Genomic DNA, 24,269 nt, shown 5'->3' with positions numbered 1-24,269 from the left:
GATAAGCCACGATTTTATTGAACGGTGGAGCAGTCTTCAGGACTGGATGGCCTTCCTCCATCTCCTAACTCTTATGTTCTTTTGTGTTGAGTATGTCCCAGGCAGGGGAGGTATTTCAAACTGCAGTCACCAGTAGGAAAAGTTAAACCAGACCCGATATTCCTGATTTCCAAACACAAATAAATCAGTGAATGAGAGTTGTATCTTTACAATTATTCACGCTCCTTACCCATCATGCCCCATTATTAATCCCCTGAATGTTGGCCAAGGTGGTGTCTGAATCCTGAACATGAAACAAACCCAAAGGGCTAGAACGTTGCTTCAACTCATCAATTAATGATTAGCCACAGGTCTGATCGCAATGTGTGGATTTTGATACAATTCGTCAGATCGATTGAATACTACAATGAAAACTGCCAACATACCACAATCATCGTTGCTTTTCCTTGTGACTTTCAGATCTGTCCAAACAACTTTATTGGTGGATTGCGAGACTTCTAGCAAAATGGAGAAGAGTTACTTTTAATTGTACAACCCCTCCGAAACTTTTGGTTGTCACATTTTTCTTCTACCAACATGGAGGTACAAATGGCTCAGATGGTTTGGTCTGTTTCTACGAGGAACAATTCAGCCTCCTTCACCATGATCGATGTAGATCATATCTCCAAAAGATTCTACACCTGTCAATATGAAGCAAGTGTGGAATAGACGGCTGGTGACATCAGCACAGAGTGACCCTGTGCATTTGGAGTTTAAGAGGTGAGATTCATACAACCTTTGTGTTCATCCTCTTTTTTAATCATTTCTGTCATTTTAATACTGATTCTTTAAACACCAAGGACTATACCAAGAGTTATAAACCTTTGGGCTCCCGAGTTGACTTACTTGGTTTGAATTTAAATAAATGCTTGGCAGTTAACTGTTCCCTGGTGCATTCTCCATGACAATGCCTCTACCCACTCTTCTTATGCTGCCATAAATTGATGTTCCCTGTGCATCAGTCCTGATGAGTGCTAGACGAAAATCTTCAACCACATGTCTCTCTTTTCACCAATTCTCAAGCTCTTACTATCCAGAAACCATGGCCTGGATTTTGTGCCCCTGTTTGCCACGGGCGCAAGTGGTAAAATATCGGCAGAGGACCAGAAACACGATTTTCCAGAGATATTTTCCCCACCCCCACCCTGCCATTCAACATCAAGAACCCCATTTGCATTCCTTTCCTATCTTCCTTTCCTACCCTCCTCCCGGAGAAAGCTGGAGGCTCAGGCACCGAGGTGGGGACTTATGTACCAGGGTGGGGTGCGAGGGGGGAGGGGCTCAGGTACGGGGGGGAGGAGGTCTTGGGCACCCGCAGGGGGAGGGGGAGGAGCTGGGGGCTGCATCAGGCAATGGGGCTCGGGATACAACCAAATATGCGTGCAAAAGTGTTGACGGAAGCGTTGATGGGGAGGGGTAAGAGGAGGGTGCAACCGGTGACCAGGCATCTTGGGTGGAAGGGTTGGGGTTAGGGGCTGTTTAGCACAGGGCTAATCACCTGGCTTTGGAAAGCAGACCAAGCAGGGCCAGCAGCAAGGTTCAATTCCCGTACCAGCCTCCACGAACAGGCGCTGGAATGTGGTTGACTAGGGGCTTTTCACAGTACTTCATTTGAAACCTACTCGTGACAATAAGCGATTTTCATTTAATTTCATTTGAGATGAGCCCCCTGGGCTGTTCACTCAGAGGGGGCGAGTCGGTGAGGGAGTGGAGGGCAGGCGGCAGAGGAATGGGGGAAGGGTTCAGAGTGGCAATGGCTTATTTGAGACAGGGGTGATTAATTGGTCCCTGAATGGGGGGAGGAGAGGAAATAATTCCTCGTCAGGAGGAGAAGAAAACCAAGTTTCCAGCTGACTGGAATGTGAAAGGGAAGCCTGGCTGGTGCATTTGGAGGGGTGTTCAGTGGACAGGGCCTGAAGGATCCACTAAGAATGGGGGGGAGGGCGGGGGAGATTCCTGTGAGTTTATGACAGAACATGCTAACTCCAATATGGATGCATTACATTAATGAACATACCTTTGCACATCAGGCCACTGAGCCACTAGTCATTAACATCCCTTTAGATTGATATCTGAGACAATTATCCTCACTTACTCACCACTGATGTTGTGAGTGCCACAGATTCCTGATCAGCAGATAATGCTGTGCGTGCTGACCTCCATGCTCTATGGGTGCCATGATTTCCCTGCACCATTCACTGAGAGGGGAGCACCTACATTCTCCCTGACAGAGGGAAAAGGCAAAAGCTCTCTGCCGAGCACCCTGCTCCATCAGGTGTGGGTGCTGCGGCAGCCTTAAAGGGGACTGTCGCCTCCACAGGGTAGTAACAGCGCTTGATGACCCACGGGACAAATGCCTGCACTTAACATGAGAGCTCAGGACACATGAATCAGAGGATTAGGGTGAACATTGAGAGCCTTTTTCCTCAGATGGTGATGTCCAGCACGAGGGGACATAGCTTTAAATTGAGGGAAGATAGATATAGGACAGATGTCAGAGGCAGGTTCTTTTACTCAGAGAGTAGGAAGGGCGTGGAATGCCCTGCCTGCAACAGCAGTGGACTCGTCAACTCCAAACGCATTCAAATGGTCATTGGATAGACATATGGACGATAAGGGAATAGTGTAGATGGGCTTTAGAGAGGTTTCACAGGATGGCGCAACATAGAGGGCCGAAGGGCCTGTACTGCGCTGTAATGTCTATTGTTCCATGAGGATTCCAAAGCTGTGCTCACTCGGCCAAGCTAACAGGGTAAAAGGTGATGAGGGGTTTTGTCTTTTCTGGGAAAGGTCTTCAATAGGAGAAGGGAGTGATCATCGAGGCGCTGCTATCGGGGGTGAATGGGCAAAGAGTCAACCTATGCAGGCGATTTCTTACTCTGTCTCTTTCTTCCCTTGCAGTGAAAAGTGCGAGCCCGAGATGGAGCCTATGGCCATCATCGAGAGGAGAGAACCATCACTGGAGGGGGTCTGGCTCTCCAAAGGCAGGAGTAGAACCCTGAGGAGGGATGGGCGACAGGGCCTACTCCCGTGCCACAGGAATATCCCTCGGAGGTGACCTCGGAGGGGCAGCAGGGCAGCATACTGGTTATCACTGCTGCCTCACTGCACCAGCGACCTGGGTTCAATTCCAGCCTTAGGACACTGTCTGTGTGGAGTCTGCCACGTTCTCCCCGTGCCGGGGGTTCCTCCAGGTGCTCCGGTTTCCTCCCACAGTCCAAATATGTGCATATTCGGGGTATGTGGATAGGGTGGGGGAGTGGCCCTTGGTAGGGGTGCTCTTTCAGAGAGTCGAGGTAGACCGGATGGGTCGAATGGCCTACTTCTGCACTGTACGGATTCTCTGATTCTATGGCCCAGGGTCTACAGATGTTGCTTGATCTTCCTAGAGGTGAGCGAGAGTCAGTGTCGGAGAAGAATTCACCTGTCCAAGGACACAGTGCCTCAGCTGTACAAACACCATCATGAGTTGGTGCCGCAGGACGTCCACCTATTGTAAGTCACAGCCTGTCTCAACCTTCACACTCTCGGCCACTTTCCGGATCCACTGGTGACCTTTGTAGCTTCTCACAGGCCTCACGGAGATGATAGATGCGATCTTCGCTAGGACTCACAATTACAATAATTTCGACCGGGACCAGATTGTCCAGGACGGGAGAGCCATGGGCTACGTCCAGATTGTAGGCTTTCTACAAGTGCAGGGAGCCGCTACCTGCACTCATTTGGCCCTCCGATCCCCATGGCATCAAGGAGTCTCCTTCATAAACCACAGGGGCTCCCACTTCCTCAATATTCAGCTCATCTCAGACTACACAAATCACAGCCTCCAGTGTCTGCTCAGTTCCTGGGCGTGTTCATGATCGCTACATCCTTACTCGCTCTCAGATACCTGATATTCTTCAGGAGAACAGCAGCTACAAAGAAAGGTACAGCACAGGACCAGGCCCTTCGGCCCTCCAAGCCTGTGCCGACCATGCTGCCCGTCTAACCAAAAACCTTCTCCACTTCCTGGGTCTGTATCCCTCTATTCCCACCCTATTTATGTATTTGTCAAGATGCCCCTTAAATGTCACTACCGTCCCTGCTTCACCACCTCCTCCGACAGCGCGTTCCAGGCACCCACTACCCTCTGTGTAAAAACAACCTCCCTCGCACATCTCTAAACTTTTCCCCTCGCACCTTAAACCTATGCCCCCTATTAATTGACTCTTTTACTCTGAGAAAAAGCCTCTGACTATCCACTCTGCCTATGCCCCCATAATTTTGTAGACTTCTATCAGGTCGCCCCTCAATCTCCGTTGTTCCAGTGAGAACAAACCAAGTTTTTGTATAGAACATACAGTGCAGAGGGAGGCCATTCGGCCCATCGAGTCTGCACCAACCCACTTAAGCCTTCACTTCCACCCTATTCCCGTAACCAACTAACCCCTCCTAACCTTTTTGGACACTAAGGGCAATTTAGCACGGCAAATCCATCTAACCTGCACGTCTTTGGACTGCGGAAAGAAACTGGAGCACCCAGAAGAAACCCACGCGGACACGGGGAGAATGTGCAGACTCCGCACAGGTAGTGACCCAGTGGAGAATCAAACCTGGGACCCTGGCGCTATGAAGGCACAGTGCTATCCACTTGTGCTACCGTGCTGCCCAAACCTCTCCTCATAGCTAATGCCCTCCATACCAGGCAACATCCTGGTAAATCTCTTCTGCACCCTCTCTAAAGCCTCCACATCCTTCTGGTAGTATGGCAACCAGAATTGAACACTATACTCAAAGTGTGGCCTAACTAAGGTTCTATACAGCTGCAACATGACTTGGCAATTCTTATACTCAATGCCCCAGCCAATGAAGGCAAGCATGCCGTATGCCTTCTTGACTACCTTCTCCACCTGTGTTGCCCCTTTCAGTGACCTGTGGACCTGTAGACCTAGATCCCTCTGCCTGTCAATACTCTTAATAGGGTCAATGCCAGGGGGCAGTGCTGGGTCAATGCCAGGGGACAGTGCCAGGGGGCAGTGCTGGGTCAATGCCAGGGGCAGTGCTGGGCCAATGCCAGGGGGCAGTGCCAGGGGGCAGTGCTGGGCCAATGACAGGGGGCAGTGCCAGGGGGCAGTGCTGGGCCATGCCAGGGGGCAGTGCCAGGGGGCAGTGCTGGGCCAATGCCAGGGGGCAGTGCTGGGTCAATGCCAGGGGGCAGTGCCAGGGGGCAGTGCTGGGTCAATGCCAGGGGGCAGTGCTGGGTCAATGCCAGGGGGCAGTGCCAGGGGGCAGTGCTGGGTCAATGCCAGGGGGCAGTGCCAGGGGGGCAGTGATAGGGTGCTGCCTGGGCATGAGTCCGCACAGACAGTGACCCAGCGGGGAATCGAACCTGGGATCCTGGCGCTGTGAAGCCACAGTGCAATCTACTTGTGCTACCGTGCTGCCCCTATGGAAACTCCCCCAGGAAATAACTAAAATGTCTTCATGTTCGAAACATGGTCACACCAACTTTTCATGTTGATCTCTGATCTCACTCACTACAATTCTACATCCTTCCCGTGTCTATTTTCAGCTTCATTTGCATAGAATTATTAGTCAGGTTGTGAATATTGCTTTACCTGTTTCCACATTTATCCCTTTCAGATAAATCCACTGGACGAAGGGCTGGTATTGGCTGTGCTGTGATTCTGTGTCTCATCCTCGCTCTGGTGGGGTTGTGCTTCTGGAAGAAAGGTGGGTTCACTCATATTTCATATCTGTTCATTCAAAATACAGAGACAAGTTGACATCTCTTTCCATTATTTTCTGCTACTAAACATTTCCTCCAAACAGCGACCGTGAGATCCCCTAATCTCATAAAGAGATGCGGGAATATGGTCCAAGGAAGGAGTGACGGATGCCGTTAGAAATGACCTTGGATAACTTGATGATGAACTTGTTGGACACAGGATCAGCAGGCGACCATTCAGCCCTTTGAGTCTGTTCCTCCCTTCAGTTAGAATATGAGATTATGATTTGTAAACAAACTCCATCTCTGACACCTCGAATCAAGATGAAATGTACATCGCTGTGGGCGTTGCTCCTCACAGCAGATGGACTGGAATCTAATCTTGACGAACTTTCTCCATCCCCACCTCACCTTTCCACTGCTCACATTAAAATGGGAGAAAAGTGGCTGTCGTATACATGATATATTGTATGTATCACGGCACTGCCTGTGTATTACAAGTACTACGGTAAATCCCTGCCTGCTGGCTCCGTATAAAAGTGTGCGCTCTCCTGTGCTGCTCCCATTCTGGTTCCAGCTACAGGCAGCACAACATCTTGTGCAATAAACCTCGACTGTTTCACCATTCTCGTCTTGTGGCAATTGATGGTACATTGATGGGGGCAGCAGGGTAGCATGGTGGTTAGCATAAATGCTTCACAGCTCCAGGGTCCCAGGTTCGATTCCCGGCTGGGTCACTGTCTGTGCGGAGTCTGCACGTCCTCCCCGTGTGTGCGTGGGTTTCCTCCGGGTGCTCCGGTTTCCTCCCACAGTCCAAAGATGTGCCGGTTAGGTGGATTGGCCATGCTAAATTGCCCGTAGTGTCCTAAAAAAAGTAAGGTTAAGGGGGGTTGTTGGGTTACGGGTATAGGGTGGATACGTGGGTTTGAGTAGGGTGATCATTGTTCGGCACAACATCGAGGGCCGAAGGGCCTGTTCTGTGCTGTACTGTTCTATGTTCTATGTTCTATCAATTTATTGCACGAGATTTTAAAAGATGGACTTCCTAATCCAGCCTGATCACCTGCAGCAGAGCCCTCACGCAGCTAACGCCACGTCCACCTTCAACCACTGGCTAGCCTGCTTCAAAGGCTCCCTCAGATCAGCCACTGAAGAACCCTCGGACTCGCAGAAGCTCCAAGTCCTCTACTCACGGGTGAGCCCTGAAAATTTTCCCCTCATCATCCGGGATGTGCCCACCGACTCCGAAGCAATGAAGCTCCTGAAAGGACATTACGTTAAACCGGTGAATCCAGTGTAGGCCAGGCACCTCCTGGCCAAGAGACAGCAACTCCCCGGGGGAGACTCTGGGCGATTTCTTGCGGGCCCCACAGATTCTCGGTAGGAACTGTGGCTGCCAGGCAGTTTCGGCAGTCCAACACACTGAACCATTAATCAGAGACGCTTATGTCACGGGCATGAAGTGTTATTTTTGTGGATAGAGCAAATACCCCCGGCAGCGCTGCCTGGCGCGGAGCGCGACCTACAACGGGTGCGGGAAGAAGGGACACTTTGTCTCCATCTGCCAGGCCCGGTCGGTCGGCGCTGTTTCCAGGCCCCGGCATTGCTACACCCCCCACGTCTGATCCAGGGGAGCCGCCATCTTCTCCTCCGCAAGCCACGTGCGGCCCGTGGGCGCCAGCATCTTCGGCGCCGTTTTGGACCGTGCCTCAGGACCCCTGCTCGCCGGGCCGCTCGCTGCCCGCTGAAACCTCCGCCACCGCTGACCAGCCCGGGACCTCCCAGCATCTTCCGCAGCTCGCCTCCATCACCCTGGATCAGCCCCGGCCCCACAACCTCACGACCGCTACGACAACGGGAAGATCAATGGGAACGAGGCGACCTGCTTCTTTGACTGCAGGAGCACAGAGAGTTTCATCCACCCCAACACGGTAAGGCGCTGCTCCCTCCCGGTCCTCCCCGTCACCCAGAAAATCTCCCTGGCCTCTGGATCCCATTCCGATGAAATCCGGGAGAACTGTATCATGATCCTCACCATTCAGGGCATAGAGTTCAGCAACTTCCGGCTCTACGTCCTCCCCATCTCTGCGCTGCCCTCTTGCTAGGCCTGGATTTTCAATGCCACCTCCACAGCCTTACTTTGAAATTCGGAGGACCCCTGCCCCCCCCCCCCACCCCCCTCCCCACCCCCCCCCCCCCCACCCCTCTCACCGTCTGCGGCCTCACGACCCTTAAAGTCAATCCACCACTGTTTGCGAACCTCACCCCAGACTATAAACTAGGAGCAGAAGGTAGTGCCCAGGACAGGACCTTCATCAGGTCGGAGGTCCAACAGCTTCTGAGGCAGGGGGTCATGGAGGCCAGCAACAGTCCCTGGAGAGCTCAAGCAGTGGTAGTAAAGACTGGGGAGAAGCACAGGATGGTCATTGACTACAGTCAGACCATCAACCGGTACACGCAGCTCGACGCTACCCCCTCCCCCGCATATCTGACATGGTCAATCAGATTGCGCAGTCTTCTCCTCAGTTGACTGGAAGTCCGCCTACCACCAGCTCCCCATCCGCCCGGAGGACCGCCAATACACTGCCTTCAAAGCAGATGGCCGCCTCTATCACTTCCTTAGAGTTCCCTTCGGCATCACCAATTGGGTCTCGGTCTTCCAGCGAGAGATGGACCGAATGGTTGACCAGTATGGACTGCTGGCCACCTTCCTGAACCTGGATAACATCACCACCTGCGGCCACAATCAGCAGGACCACGACGCAAACCTCCAAAAATTCCTCCATACCGCCAACCTCCTTAACCTCACCTACAATAAGGAGAAATGCGTGTTCCACACCAAACGCTTAGCCATCCTTGGCTCCGTTATGGAAAATGGAGTCTGAGGGCCCAACCCCGACCGCATGCGCCCCCTCCCGGAATTCCCTCTCCCCCACTGCCCCAAGGCCCTGAAACGATGCATGGGGTTTTTCTCGTATTCCGCCCAGTGGGTCCCGAATTATGCGGACAAGGCCCCGCCCACTCATCAACTCCACAGTTTTTCCCCCTGATGGCTGAGGCCCGCCAGGCCTTCAACCACATCAAGGTGGACATCGCCAAGGCCACGATGCACACGGTCGACGAGTTCCTCCCCTTTCAGGTGGAGAGCGATGCATCAGACGTCGCTCTGGCCGTCACCCTCAACCAGGCGGGCAGACCCGTGGCTTTGTTTTCCCGCACCCTCCATGCCTCAGAAATTCGGCACTCATCTGTCGAAAAGGAGGCCCAAGCCATTGTGGAAGCTGTGTGACATTGGAGGCACTACCTGGCCCGCAGAAGATTCACTCTCCGCACTGACCAACGGACGGTTGCCTTCATGTTTAACAACACGCAGCGGGGCAAGATCAAAAATGACAAGATCTTGAGGCGGTGGATCGAGGTCTCCACCTATAACTATGAGATCTTGTATCGCCCGGGGAAGCTCAATGAGCCCCCTGATGCCCTATCCTGCGGTACATGTGCCAGCGCTCAAGTAGACCGACTCCGGCCCTCAACTATGACCTCTGCCACCCGGGGGTCACCGGTTCTTCCATTTTGTCAAGGCCCACAACCTGCCCTACTCCATTGAGGAGGTCAGGACCGTAACCAGAGACTGCCAAGTCTGCGCAGAGTGCAAGCCGCACTTCTAACGGCCAGATAGAGCGAACATGGTGAAGGCCTCCCGCCCCTTTGAGCGCCTCAGCATGGACTTCAAAGGGCCCCGCCCCTCCACCGACCGCAATGTGTACTTCCTCAACGTAATTGATGAGTACTCCCAGTTCCCCTTCGCCATCCCGTGCCCCGACATGACTTCTGCCACAGTCATTAAATCCCTGCACAGCATCTTCACTCTGTTCGGTTTCCCCACCGACATCCACAGCGACCGGGGATCCTCTTTCACGATTGATGAGCTGCGTCAGTTCCTGCTCAGCAAGGGCATCGCCTCAAGCAGGACGACCAGCTACAACCCCCGGGGAAACGGGCAGGTGGAGAGGGAGAACGGGACGGTCTGGAAGGCCAACCTGCTGGTACTTCGGTCTAGAAATCTCCCGGCCTCCCGCTGGCAGGAGGTCCTCCCCGACGCGCTCCACTCCATCCGGTCACTCCTGTGAACCCCAACTAATGAGACCCCTGATGAACGTATGTTTGCCTTCCCCAGGAAGTCCATCTCCGGGGTCTCGCTCCCAACATGGCTGATAGTTCCTGGACCCGTCCTCCTCCGGAAGCATGTGCGGAGCCATAAATCGGATCCATTGGCTGAGAAAGTCCACCTGCTCCACGCCTCCGTGGCCCACGGGCGCCAGGACACAGTCTCCCTCCGGGACTTAGCACCCTCTGGGTCCCCACCCACAAGCCCCAACCTGACACCGCTCCTCCCCCCCCCCCGGTTGCCTCATTCACCCCTGCACCACCCACCCTCCATCCAGCGAACTTCACCGCAGCCCCCACCCCAGCAGGATCCGTCCTCCCACTGTATCAACTCAGGGACGATGTAGATGAGGACAACACGCTCCTGGAGTCGCAGGTGACCAGGTCGGCGCCCACATCACCACCAGGACTGAGGCGATCGCAGCGGAGGGTCAAAGCCCCCGACAGACTCAATCTGTAATGTTTTCGTCACCCCTGCCGGACTCTTTTTTTAAACAGGGGGTGAATGTGGTAAACACCACCAGTGATATATTGTATGTATTACGGCACTGCCCGTGTATTACAAGTACTACAGTAAATCCCTGCCTGCTGGCTCCTCCCAGCAGGCGGAGTATAAAAGTGTGCGCTCTCCTGTGCTGCTCCCATTCTGGTTCCAGCTACAGGAGGCACAACATCTTGTGCAATAAAGCCTCGATTGCTTCACCATTCTCCTCTCGTGGTAATTGACGGTACATCAGTGGCGGATGGAATTTAACCCTGAAAAGTGTGAGGTGATACATTTGCGAAGAAGTAATGTGACAAGGAAGTATTCACTGAATGATCTGACAGTGGGAAGCCCCGTGGAACAAATGAATCTTGGCGTGTTTGCACAGAGATCTCTGAAGGCAGAAGGGCAGGTTAATAGGGTTTAGCACAGTATTCTTCAAAGTCGCGGGCGCGAGCCACGGGTGGATCGCGGGCAGGTGTCGGGAGGGTCGCAGAGCCGTTGTCTGCAGCGCTCCCGATCGCGCAAATTCCCACGCAGCAGCCGGCTTTTCATAACGCCGGCTGCAAGCGGCCGCAAACATGTTTTTAAAAAAAATTTGGCCGCATTGCGCATGCGCGTACGATGATCTGCGTGCATGCGCAGTACGGCTGTTATTTTTTTAAACGGTTGCAGCTTTTTGCTTTACAAGTTCTGTAGTGGTTTTTATTAATTTATTAATTTATTTTATTCATTTAATTTTAATTTTTTTTCATTTATTTTATTCATTTTATTTTTTTTACAAGTTCGGGGAGGGGGTTTATTTGATAAAATTTTACAGAAAAAAAATGCAGAACTTTGGACAGATGGAGACTCCATACTTTCCGACACCAGAAGGCTTCACCTTCATCCAACAGGTTCCATTGGAGGAGCGTGTACGAGGGCCAAAGGGACCCAAAACCATTTCCTCCATTTTTGTCAGCAGCAAACAAGGTGAAAATGATGGGTCGTGAAGGTCGGCCAGCGTGGGTCGCGAAGGTCAGCCGGCGTGGGTCACGAAGGTCGGCCGGCATGGGTCGCTCAGGTCGGCCGGCGTGGGTCGCGAAGGTCGGCCGGCGTGGGTCGCGAAGGTCAGCCGGCGTGGGTCGCGAAGGTCAGCCGGCGTGGGTCGCGAAGGTCAGCCGGCGTGGGTCGCTCAGGTCGGCCGGCGTGGGTCGCTCAGGTCGGCCGGCATGGGTCGCTCAGGTCGGCCGGCGTGGGTCGCTCAGGTCGGCCGGCGTGGGTCGCGAAGGTCGGCCGGTTGGTAAAAATGGGTCCCTGGAAAAAAAGTTTGAAGAACACTGGTTTAGCTCACTGAGATAAATAGCTGGCTTGGAACACAGAACAAGGCAGCAGCGCGGGTTCAATTCCCATATCGGCTCCCCCGAGCAGGCGCCGGAATGTGGCGACTAGGGGCTTTTCACAGTAACTTTATGACAAATTCGGCTCCAACTCCATCTACAGGTTTGCTGATGACACGACCGGATCTCGAACAACGACGAGTCAGAATAGAGATAGAGGCCTCGCGGTAGCATGGTGGTTAGCATCAATGCTTCACAGCTCCAGGGTCCCAGGTTCGATTCCCGGCTGGGTCACTGTCTGTGTGGAGTCTGCACGTCCTCCCCGTGTGTGCGTGGGTTTCCTCCGGGTGCTCCGGTTTCCTCCCACAGTCCAAAGATGTGCGGGTTAGGTGGATTGGCCATGCTAAATTGCCCGTAGTGTAAGGTTAATGGGGGGATTGTTGGGTTACGGGTTACGTGGGTTTAAGTAGGGTGATCATTGCTCGGCACAACATCGAGGGCTGAAGGGCCTGTTCTGTGCTGTACTGTTCTATGTTCTATGTTCTAGAGAACCTAGTGGAGTGGTGCAGCAACAACAATCTGTCCCTCAATGTCAATAAAACAAAAGAGCTGGTCATTGACTTCAGGAAGTAAAGTATTGTACACACCCCTGCCAGCATCGTAGCCGAGGTGGAGATGGTTAACAGCTTCAAATTCCTCGTGGTACACATCTCCAAAATCTGTCCTGGTCCACCACGTCATGCGATGACCAAGAAAGCACAACAGCGCCTATACTTCCTCAGGAAACAAAGGAAAGGACTTCCGGTGGTGACTATGAAGGAGTAAGTCTCACATTTGGTGGCTCCTGCTCGGGTCGGTCTTTTAGACCTTTTCCCACGATTTTCTACCGGACTTGAATTGAAAAATCAATGACAGAGGCAATTGTGTACTGAATTCCCACATCGGCGCATGGAGAGAAGGACTAGAAGTGCTCATAAAGGCAGAAACAGAAAGACAGAGAAGGCTTGGGCTGAAGCTGCAGGGGGAGACAGCATGGGGGAGACAGCATGGGGGAGACAGCATGGCGGAGACAGCATGGGGGAGACAGCATGGCGGAGACAGCATGGGGGAGACAGCTGTTGCACGTTTTACTATGGGCGTAAAACGCGTTTATTGGAGTGTATTAACACGCCTCCGAGTTCTACGTGTGCTTAACACTACTAGGCTCTGTTCTATGTAATTATTTAGCTCTGGAGTCGCCAGTTGCCGTATAGGCAACGTCACAAGTATTCCAAGGTCAAGTTCAAAGTAATAAAGACGATACACCGATTAGTAAAGTTCAAACGATCAATATTTATTATACAGTTATAATAAATACTCATGCACACACTAAGAGACTAAGCTATAACTAAACTTAAGCGAACAGAATACTTATCTAACAGGAACAGGCAAGGTCAGAGAACGAGGCCTTCGTCCTGGTCTGGCACTGCAGCCTTCAGCAAGCGTTCTGGTACTTGGGAGTCTAGTGGGCTTGGATCGCGTAGCGAGCGTTGAACTTACGGTTTCGGCGGCTGGTGCTCAACGGCTGGAGTCAGGATGCAAGATGTCAGTCAGAGCCGGAGCACGGGTTTAACAGACCGGGGCTCTGTGGGGGATTTGCTTTTATACCCCTCTCTCATGTCCTTGCCCCCTTCTAGGCGGGCTCTACCTTTCGGTACCGATTGGAACGTTTCCAAACGGCTACCTTCGAAATCCTCCAATGCGGGGCTTTCCTCGATGTTGGGGGGTGGTTTCGATATTTGTTACTCTGGTGCCATCCTGTCTACTCCACCAATTAAGTGCTACATTGAGATGGAAATGTTGCCATTGTGTGTGTCTGGATCTGGGCCGCCTCATCAGGATGTTAAGCGCTTTGCCATTAACACCTTTGGCTTGGAGATCTGCACCTGGCCAGAAAACTGGTTTGCTGTTTGCAAAATGCTAATTAGTTGAGAGCAGGCTGTCTGTTCTTACTAAACAGGCTTTCCCTGCTGCCTTCCATTTTAGTTTGGCTCAGTGTCCATTTTGCGTGGCCAGCAAGGCTACACAGCATGGCGGAGACAGCATGGGGGAGACAGCATGGCGGAGACAGCATGGGGGAGACAGCATGGCGGAGGACGGGACCTCTGGTTTGTCGACCCAGTGGTCAACGGAGCAGCTGATGCAAGTTATTCAGGAAGCCTTCGCTAAGCAGAAACGGGACTGCTTGGACCCGATAAAAGAGTTGATTGAGCTGCTGGAGCTTAGATTGGACACCCAAGATCGGACGATCCAGAAGGTGGAAAAGGCGCTGGCTGAGCAGGAGGAACATCAAACTGCGGTGGAGTTGGAGGTGGGGATGCTGAGAGACCAGCAGAAAAGGCTCCTGGAGAAGGTAGAGGACCCAGAGAATAGGTCCCGCCGGCAGAACTTGAGAATCGTTGGGCTCCCGGAGGGTCCGAAGGAACAGACGCTGGGGCATACATCGTGGACATGTTTGAGATGTTGCTAGGGGATGGGGCATTCTCCCGACCCTCGGAGGTGGACAGAGCTCACACGTGAGGAAGCCGCAAACGGGAGCCCCCCCGAGGGCAATGGTGGTGAGATTCCACAGGTACTTGGATAAGGAGTGCCTTCTACATTGGGCCAAGCAGACATGGAGCTGTAACTGGGACAACATTATCCTGCGGGTTTACCAAGACCTGAGTGTGGAGGTGGCCAGGAGGAGGGCAGCTTCAACCAGATTAGGTTGATCCTTTTGAAGAAAAAGGTGAAGTTCAGACTGTTGTATCCAGCCTGTCTCTGGGTCACGCACGAGGAACAGCACTTTTATTTCGAGTCACCTGAGGATGCGCTGGATTTCGAGAAAAGGAAAGGACTGGTGGTGGACTGAGAACTTTTGAACTTTGCTGCAACGTTCATGTTTTTTAAAAAGTTTTTCGTTTTGTGGAAGCTGTTTGTAATGGCTTCTGTATTGATTTGGGGCCAGTGGCAGAGCTGAGTGAGTTAAGGTTTTCATTTGCACTGTTGGGGGAGGGAGGTGTGCTTGTTTAGAGTTTGGATCGCTTACTTGATCTTTGTTAGCGTTTCTTTTTCTTCCTGTTTTTTCTGTCGGGCAATAGTGTTGGGATTGTTTGTTAGTGGAATATGTATGTATGAGCGGAGGGGGAGGGTGGGGAGGGAACAATAGGTGGGAGACTTTTCGGTGCCACGAGTGGGGGCCACCAAGCTAGCCGGGCGGGCTAGCTCACATAGAGGGGTGTGTGCATAGGTTAGGTTCATTAAAGGGGTTGAGTTATATTGTGTTGGAAAGTAAGGAAATTCAGCATGTCCACATTGACTCTGGACAACATTTACAGATGCACCTTAGAAAGCATCACAGCCTGGTATGGCAACTGCTCGGTCCAAGACTATAAGAAACTTCAGAGGGTCGTGAACACAGCCGAGTCCATCACACAAACCCGCCTCCCATCCATTGACTCTGTCTACACTTCCCGCTGCCTGGGGAAAAAAGGCAGCATAATCAAAGACCACTCCCACCCGGGTAATTCTCTCTTCCAACTTCTCCCATCGGGCAGGAGATACAAAAGGAGGTACAAAAGTCTGAGAACACGCACAAACAGACTCAAAAACAGCTTCTTCCCTGCTGTTACCAGACTCCTGAATGACCCTCTTATGGACTGAACTGATCTATACACACATCTTCTCTACTGAGTACTACATTTAGTATGCTTCACCCGATGTATGTGTCTATGTATTTACCCTGTGTATTTATCGTATGTCCTATGTTTTTTCATGAATGGAAAGATCTGTCTGGACTGTACCAAGAACAACACTTTTAACTGTACCTTGGTACAGGTAACTATAAATCCAAATCTAAAACTAAAAAGCATATGAGACTCTTGCCTTTATCAATCGAGGCACAGATTACAAAAGCAGGGAAGCCATGTTGGAGTTGGAGAACTTTGGTGAGGCCATAGCTTGAGCACTGGGTGTAATTCTGGTCACCACATTATAGGAAGGATGTGATTGGACTGGAGGGGGTGCAGAGGAGATTCACCAGGATGTTGCCTGGGATGGAACGTTTCAGTTATGAAGAGATGTTGGATAAGAACATAAGAACATAAGAAATAGGAGCAGGAGTAGGCCATCTGGCCCCTCGAGCCTGCTCCGCCATTCAATTAGATCTGATCTTTTGTGGACTCAGCTCCACTTTCCGGCCTGAACACCATAACCCTTAATCCCTTTATTCTTCAAAAAACTATCTATCTTTACCTTAAAAACATGTAATGAAGGAGCCTCAACTGCTTCACTGGGCAAGGAATTCCATAGATTCACAACCCTTTGGGTGAAGAAGTTCCTCCTAAACTCAGTCCTAAATCTACTTCCCCTTATTTTGAGGCTATGTCGCCTAGTTCTACTGTCACTCGCCAGTGGAAACAACCTGCCCGCATCTATCCTATCTATTCCCTTCATAATTTTAAATGTTTCTATAAGATCCCCCTCATCCTTCTAAATTCCAACGAGTACAGTCCCAGTCTACTCAACCTCTCCTCATAATCCAACCCCTTCAGCTCTGGGATTAACCTAGTGAATCTCCTCTGCACACCCTCCAGCGCCAGTACATCCTTTCTCAAGTAAGGAGACCAAAACTGAACACAATACTCCAGGTGTGGCCGCACTAACACCTTATACAATTGCAACATAACCTCCCTAGTCTTAAACTCCATCCCTCTAGCAATGAAGGACAAAATTCCATTTGCCTTCTTAATCACCTGTTGCACTTGTAAACCAACCTTCTGTGACTCATGCACTAGCACACCCAAGTCTGTCTGAACAGCGGCATGCTTTAATATTTTATCGTTTAAATAATAATCCCGTTTGCTGTTATTCCTACCAAAATGGATAACCTCACATTTGTCAACATTGTATTCTATCTGCCAGACCCTAGCCCATTGACTTAAACTATCCAAATCGCTCTGCAGACTTCCAGTATCCTCTGCACTTTTCGCTTTACCACTCATCTTACTGTCATCTGCAAACTTGGACACATTGCCCTTGGTCCCCAACTCCAAATCATCTATGTAAATTGTGAACAATTGTGGGCCCAACACGGATCCCTGAGGGATACCACTAGCTACTGATTGCCAACCAGAGAAACACCCATTTATCCCAACTCTTTGCTTTCTATTAATTAACCAATCCTCTATCCATGCTACTACTTTACCCTTAATGCCATGCATCTTCATCTTATGCAGCAACCTTTTGTGTGGCACCTTGTCAAAGGCTTTCTGGAAATCCAGATATACCACATCCATCGGCTTCCCGTTATCTACTGCACTGGTAATGTCCTCAAAAAATTCCACTAAATTAGTTAGGCATGACCTGCCCTTTACGAACCCATGCTGCGTCTGCCCATAGGGACAATTTCTATCCAGATGCCTCGCAATTTCTTCCTTGATGATAGATTCCAGCATCTTCCCTACTACCGAAGTTAAGCTCACTGGCCTATAATTTCCTGCTTTCTGCCTACCTCCTTATTTTAACAATGGCGTCACGTTTGCTAATTTCCAATCCACCGGGACCACCCCAGAGTCTAGTGAATTTCGGTAAATTATCACTAGTGCATCTGCAATTTCCCTAGCCATCTCTTTTAGCACTCTGGGATGCATTCCATCAGGGGGCCAGGAGACTTGTCTACCTTTAGCCCCATTAGCTTGCCCATCACTCCCTCCTTAGTGATAACAATCCTCTCAAGGTCCTCACCTGTCATAGCCTTATTTCTATCAGTCGCTGGCATGTTATTTGTGTCTTCCACTGTGAAGACCGACCCAAAAAACCTGTTCAGTTCCTCAGCCATTTCCTCATTTCCCATTATTAAAACTCCCTTCTCATCCTCTATTTACCTTAGCCACTCTTTTTTGTCTTATATATTTGTAAAAACTTTTACTGTCTGTTTTTATATTCTGAGCAAGTTTACTCTCATACTCTATCTTACTCTTCTTTATAGCTTTTTTAGTAGCTTTCTGTTGCCCCCTAAAGATTTCCCAGTCCTCTAATCTCCCAGCAATCTTTGCCACTTTATATGCTTTTTCCTTCAATTTGATACTCTCCCTTATTTCCTTAGATATCCACGGTCGATTTTCCCTCTTTCTTCCGTCCTTCCTTTTTGTTGGTATAAACCTTTGCTGAGCACTGTGAAAAATCGCTTGGAAGGTTCTCCACTGTTCCTCAACTGTTCCACCATAAAGTCTTAGCTCCCAGTCTACCTTAGCTAGTTTTTCTCTCATCCCCTTGTAATCTCCTTTGTTTAAACACAAAACACTAGTATTTGATTTTACTTTCTCACCCTCCATCTGTATTTTAAATTCCACCATATTGTGATCGCTCCTTCCGAGAGGATCCCTAACTATGAGATCATGAATCAATCCTGTCTCATTACACAGGACAAGATCTAGAACCGCTTGTTCCCTCGTAGGTTCCATTACATACTGTTCTAGGAAACTATCGCGGATCCATTCTATAAACTCCTCCTCAAGGTTGCCTTGACCGACCTGGTTAAACCAATCGACATGTAGATTAAAATCCCCCATGATAACTGCTGTACCATTTCTACATGCATCAGTTATTTCTTTGTTTATTGCCTGCCCCACCATAACGTTACTATTTGGTGGCCGATAGACTACTCCTATCAGTGACTTTTTCGCCTTACTATTCCTGATTTCCACCCAAATGGATTCAACCTTATCCTCCATAGCACCAATGTCATCCCTTACTATTGCCCGGATGTCATCCTTAAATAACAGAGGAACACCACCTCCCTTACCATACACTCTGTCCTTCCGAATAGTTTGATACCCTCGGATATTTAACTCCCAGTCGTGACCATCCTTTAACCATGTTTCAGTAATGGCCACTAAATCATAGTCATTTACGATGATTTGTGCCATCAACTCATTTACTTTATTCCGAATACTACGAGCATTCAGGTAAAGTACACTTATGTTGGTTTTTTTACCTCTGTTTTGAATCTTAACATCTCCAGTTTTATTCCTTTTGTTATTACTGGGCCTATTCACTGAGCTCCCCTCAGTCACTGTACCTTGTACTGTCGCCCTTTTAGATTTCTGACTATGTCTTCTCTGTCTTGCACTTTTCCCCTTACTTCCTTTTGCTTCTGTCCCTGTTTTACTACCTTCCAACTTCCTGCATCGGTTCCCATCCCCCTGCCACATTAGTTTAAACCCTTCCCAACAGCTCTAGAAAACACCCCCCCTAGGACATCGGTTCCGGTCCTGCCCAAGTGCAGACCGTCCGGTTTGTACTGGTCCCACCTCCCCCAGAACCGGTCCCAATGCCCCAGGAATTTGAATCCCTCCCTCTTGCACCATCTCTCGAGCCACGCATTCATCCTATCTATCCTGACATTCCTACTCTGACTAGCTCGTGGCACTGGTAGCAATCCTGAGATTACTACCTCTGAGGTCCTACTTTTTAGTTTAACTCCTAACTCCCTGAATTCCGCTTGTGGGACCTCATCCCATTTTTTACCTATATCGTTGGTGCCTATTTGCACCACGACAGCTGGCTGTTCACCCTCCCCCCCCCCCCCCCCCCAGAATGTCCTGCAGCCGCTCCGAGACATCCTTGACCCTTGCACCAGGGAGGCAACATACCATCCTGGAGTCTCGATTGCGTCCACAGAACCGTCTGTCTATTCCCCTTACGATCGAGTCCCCTATCACTATAGCCCTGCCATTTTTCTTCCTGCCCTGCTGTGCAGCAGAGCCAGCCACGGTGCCATGAACCTGGCTGCTGCTGCCTTCCCCTGGTGAGCCATCTCCCTCAACAGTATCCAAAGCGGTATATCTGTTTTGCAGGGAGATGACCGCAGGGGACACCTGCACTGCCTTCCTACTCTTGTTCTTTCTTTTGGTCACCCATTTTCTATCTCCCTCATTAATTTTCACCTGCGGTGTGACCAACTCGCTAAACGTGCTATCCACGACCTCCTCAGCATCGCGGATGCTCCAAAGTGAGTCCATCCGCAGCTCCAGAGCCGTCAAGCGGTCTAACAGGAGCTGCAGCTGGACACACTTATTGCACGTGAAGGAGCCAGGGACAGTGGACGTGTCCCTGAGCTCCCACATCGCACACGAGGAGCATGACACGGGTCTGGGATCTCCTGCCATGTCTTAAACCCTTGGTAAACTTAAACAACTAGAATTTCAAAATAAAAATGAATAAATTAGACAATGAAAAGAAAAAGAGAGACTAATTACCAGTCACTTACCAGGGTAAAAAGCACCTCCTCACACTCTGCACCGAATTACCTCACTGCACCAAATTACCAAGTTTCAATCCCCCACTCTGGATGAGTCTCACTCCGGATGAGTCTCCTGGAAAAGTGCTAGCTTACTGTGTGCGCTGTCTGTCTGTCTTTTATACAGACCTCAGCTAACCGATGACTCAAAAAATACCTTAACTTCAAAGAGAAGAATACAATGTGCCCCTAAACAGGCCTCAACAGGCCTCAGGTGACAGATAACTGACTCTCAGCAATTAGGGTGGGGGCAGCTTCAACCAATCAGACACTAAGCTCCACACTGCACTTTTAACTGAAAAACAGCAGAATTAGATTTTCCACTTACCTTTGCTGATTTACCTCACTGCACCAAATTACCAAGTTTCAATCCCCCACTCTGGATCAGTCTCACTCCGGATGTGCTCCTGGAAAAGTGCTTGGGTTGTTTTCTCTGGAGCAGAGAAGACTGAGGGGTGACCTGATCGAGGTGGACAAGATTATGTGGGGCATGGACAGGGTGGATAGGGAACAGCTGTTCCCCTTCGGGTCAGCATCGAGGGGACACAAGTTCAAGGTGAGGGGCAGGAGGTTTAAGGGGGATTTTAAGAAAAACATTTTTACCCAGAGGGTGGTGACGGTCTGGAACGCACTGCCTGGGAGGGTGGGAGAGGCGGATTGCCTCACATCCTTTAAAAAGTACCTGGACGAGCAGTTGGCCCATCATAACATTCAAGGCTATGGGCCAAGTGCTGGTGAATGGGATTAGGTGGACAGGTCAGGTGTTTATCGTGCGTTGGTGGAGACTCGATGGGCCGAAGGGCCTCTTCTAAACTGTATAATTCTGTAATTCTATGATTCATTCGGGTAATAATCGGCCTCCCTGTTTTTGCTACCAACATGGATAACCTCATATTTATCCACATTATACTGCATCTGCCATGCATGTGATCAGCCTGGCCAAATCCTGCTGAAGGATCTCAGCATCCTCCTCACAGCTCACCTTCCCACACAACTTTGTTTCAAAGAACAAAGAACAAAGAAAATTACAGCACAGGAACAGGCCCTTCGGCCCTCCCAGTCTGCGCCGATCCAGATCCTTTATCTAAACCTGTCTCCTATTTTCCAAGGTCTACTTCCCTCTGTTGCCGCCCATTCATATACCTGTCTAGATGCATCTTAAATGATGCTATCGTGCCCGCCTCTACCACCACCGCTGGTAAAGCGTTCCAGGCACCTACCACCCTCTGCGTAAAAAACTTTCCACACACTCCCTTAAACTTTCCCCCTCTCACCTTGAAATCGTGACCCCTTGTAACTAACACCCCCACTCTTGGGAAAAGCTTGTTGCTATCCACCCTGTCCATACCTCTCATAATTTTGTAGACCTCAATCAGGTCCCCCCTCAACCTCCGTCTTTCCAACGAAAACAATCCTAATCTACTCAACCTTTCTTCATAGCTAGCACCCTCCATACCAGGCAACATCCTGGTGAACCTCCTCTGCACCCTCTCCAAGGCATCCACATCCTTCTGGTGATGTGGCGACCAGAACTGCACACAGTATTCCAAATGTGGCCTAACCAAAGTCCTATACAACTGTAACATGACCTGCCGACTCTTGTACTCAATACCCCGTCCGATGAAGGCAAACATGCTGTATGCCTTCTTGACCACTCTATCAACCTGCGTTGCCACCTTCAGGGTACAATGGACCTGAACTCCCAGATCTCTCTGCACATCAATTTTCCCCAAGACCCTTCCATTGACCATATAGTCCGCTCTTGAATTTGATCTTCCAAAATGCATCACCTCGCATTTGCCTCGATTGAACTCCATCTGCTATTTCTCTGCCCAACTCTCCAATCTATCTATATTTTGTTGTATTCTCTGACAGTCCTCCTCGCTATCTGCAACTCCACCAATCTTAGTATCATCTGCAAACTTGCTAATCAGACCACCTATACCTTCCTCCAGGTCATTTATGTAGATCACAAACAACAGTGGTCTGAGCACAGATCCCTGTGGAACACCACTAGTCACCCTTCTCCATTTTGAGACACTCCCTTCCACCACTACGCTCTGTCTCCTGTTGCCCAGCCAGTTCTTTATCCATCTAGCTAGTACACCCTGAACCCCGTACGACTTCACTTTTTCCATCAACCTGCCATGGGAAACCTTATCAAACGCCTTACTAAAGTCCATGTATACGACATCTACAGCCCTTCCCTCATCAATTAACTTTGTCACTTCCTCAAAGAATTCTATTAGGTTTGTAAGACATGACCTTCCCTGCACAAAACCATGCTGCCTATCACTGATAAGTCTATTATCTTCCAGATGTGAATAGATCCTATCCCTCAGTATCTTCTCCAACAGTTTGCCTACCACTGACGTCAAGCTCACAGGTCTATAATTCCCTGGATTATCCCTGCTACCCTTCTTAAACAAAGGGACAAGATTAGCAATTCTCCAGTCCTCCGGGAACTCACCCGTGCTCAAGGATGCTGCAAAGATATCTGTTAAGGCCCCAGCTATTTCGACCCTCGCTTCCCTCAGTAACCTGGGATAGATCCCATCCGGTCCTGGGGACTTGTCCACCTTAATATCTTTTAGAATACCCAAAACTTCCCCCTTCCGTATGACAACTTGACCGAGAGTATTTAAACATCCATCACTAGCCTCAACATCCGTCTTGTCCCTCTCCTTTGTGAATACCGATGCAAAGTACTCATTAAGAATCTCACCCATTTCCTCTGAGTCCACGTATAAATTTCCTCTTTTGTCTTTAAGTGGGCCAATCCTTTCTCTAGTTACCCTCTTGCTCCTTACATATGAATAAAATGCTTTGGGATTTTCCTTAACCCTGTTAGCCAAAGACATTTCATGACCCCTTTTAGCCCTCTTTATTGCGCGTTTGAGATTCATCCTACTTTCCCGATATTCCTCCAAAGCTTCATCAGTTTTGAGTTGCCTCGATCCTATGTATGCTTCCTTTTTCATCTTAGCTAGTCTCACAATTTCACAGGTCATCTATGGTTCCCTAATCTTGCCATTTCTATCTTTCATTTTCACAGGAACATGTCTGTCCTGCACTCTAATCAACCTTTCCTTAAAAGTCTTCCACATTTCAAATGTGGATTTACCCTTAAACAGCTGCTCCCAATCCACATTCCCTAGCTCTTGCTGAATTTTGTTATACTCTGCCTTTCCCCAATTTAGCACTCTTCCTTTCGGACCCCTCTTGTCCTTGTCCATGAGTATTCTAAAACTTACGGAATTGTGATCGCTATTCCCAAAGTAATCACCGACTGAAACATCAACCACCTGGCCGGGATCATTCCCCAATACCAGGTCCAGTATGGCCCCTTCCCGAGTTGGACTATTTACATACTGCTCTAAAAACTCTCCTGGATGCTCCTTACAAACTCTGCTCCATCTACACCTCCAACAGGGGCAGCAGGGTAGCATGGTGGTTAGCATAAATGCTTCACAGCTCCAGGGTCCCAGGTTCGATTCCCGGCTGGGTCACTGTCTGTGTGGAGTCTGCACGTCCTCCCCCTGTGTGCGTGGGTTTCCTCCGGGTGCTCCGGTTTCCTCCCACAGTCCAAAGATGTGCGGGTTAGGTGGATTGGCCATGCTAAATTGCCCGTAGTGTCCTAATAAAAGTAAGGTTAAGGGGGGGGGGGGTTGTTGGGTTACGGGTATAGGGTGGATACGTGGGTTTGAGTAGGGTGATCATGGCTCGGCACAACATTGAGGGCTGAAGGGCCTGTTCTGTGCTGTACTGTTCTATGTTCTATGTTCTAACACTACACGAATCCCATTCAATGTTGGGGAAGTTAAAATCTCCCATCACAACCACCCTATTGCTCCTACATTTTTCTATAATCTGTCTGCATATTTGTACCTCTACTTCATGCTCGCTTTTGGGAGGCCTGTAGTAAAGTCCCAACAATGTTACTGCACCCTTCCTATTTCTCAGCTCCACCCATATTGCCTCAGTGTTCGAATCCTCCATCGTGCCCTCCTTAATCACAGCTGTGATATCATCTCTGACAAGTAATGCAACTCCTCCACCCCTTCTACCTCCCTCTCTCTCCCTCCTGAAGCATCTATACCCTGGGATATTCAGTTGCCAGTCCTGCCCCCTCAACCAAGTCTCAGTAATACCAATTGCATCATATTCCCAGGTACTGATCCAATCCCTAAGTTCATCTGCCTTACCTGCTACACCTCTCGCATTAAAACAAAT

At 49.9% G+C, this 24,269-nt stretch overlaps 1 long non-coding RNA gene across 2 annotated transcripts in view; it reads left to right on the top strand.

Moving 5' to 3' along the window:
- Positions 1-469: 469 nt before the first annotated feature.
- LOC119956074 overlaps positions 470-24,269 on the top strand; it is a 40,809-nt gene continuing 17,009 nt past the window's right edge. For both annotated transcript variants that reach the window (XR_005458582.1, XR_005458581.1), the window contains exons 1-2: positions 470-759; positions 5,662-5,751. This is a non-coding gene — a long non-coding RNA (uncharacterized LOC119956074). The remainder of the gene's footprint in view (positions 760-5,661; positions 5,752-24,269) is intronic.

The sequence above is a fragment of the Scyliorhinus canicula genome, chromosome 22 (genome assembly GCF_902713615.1).
Source record: "Scyliorhinus canicula chromosome 22, sScyCan1.1, whole genome shotgun sequence".
Classification (NCBI taxonomy): domain Eukaryota; kingdom Metazoa; phylum Chordata; class Chondrichthyes; order Carcharhiniformes; family Scyliorhinidae; genus Scyliorhinus; species Scyliorhinus canicula.
This window is presented reverse-complemented; position numbering and strand designations above follow the sequence as displayed.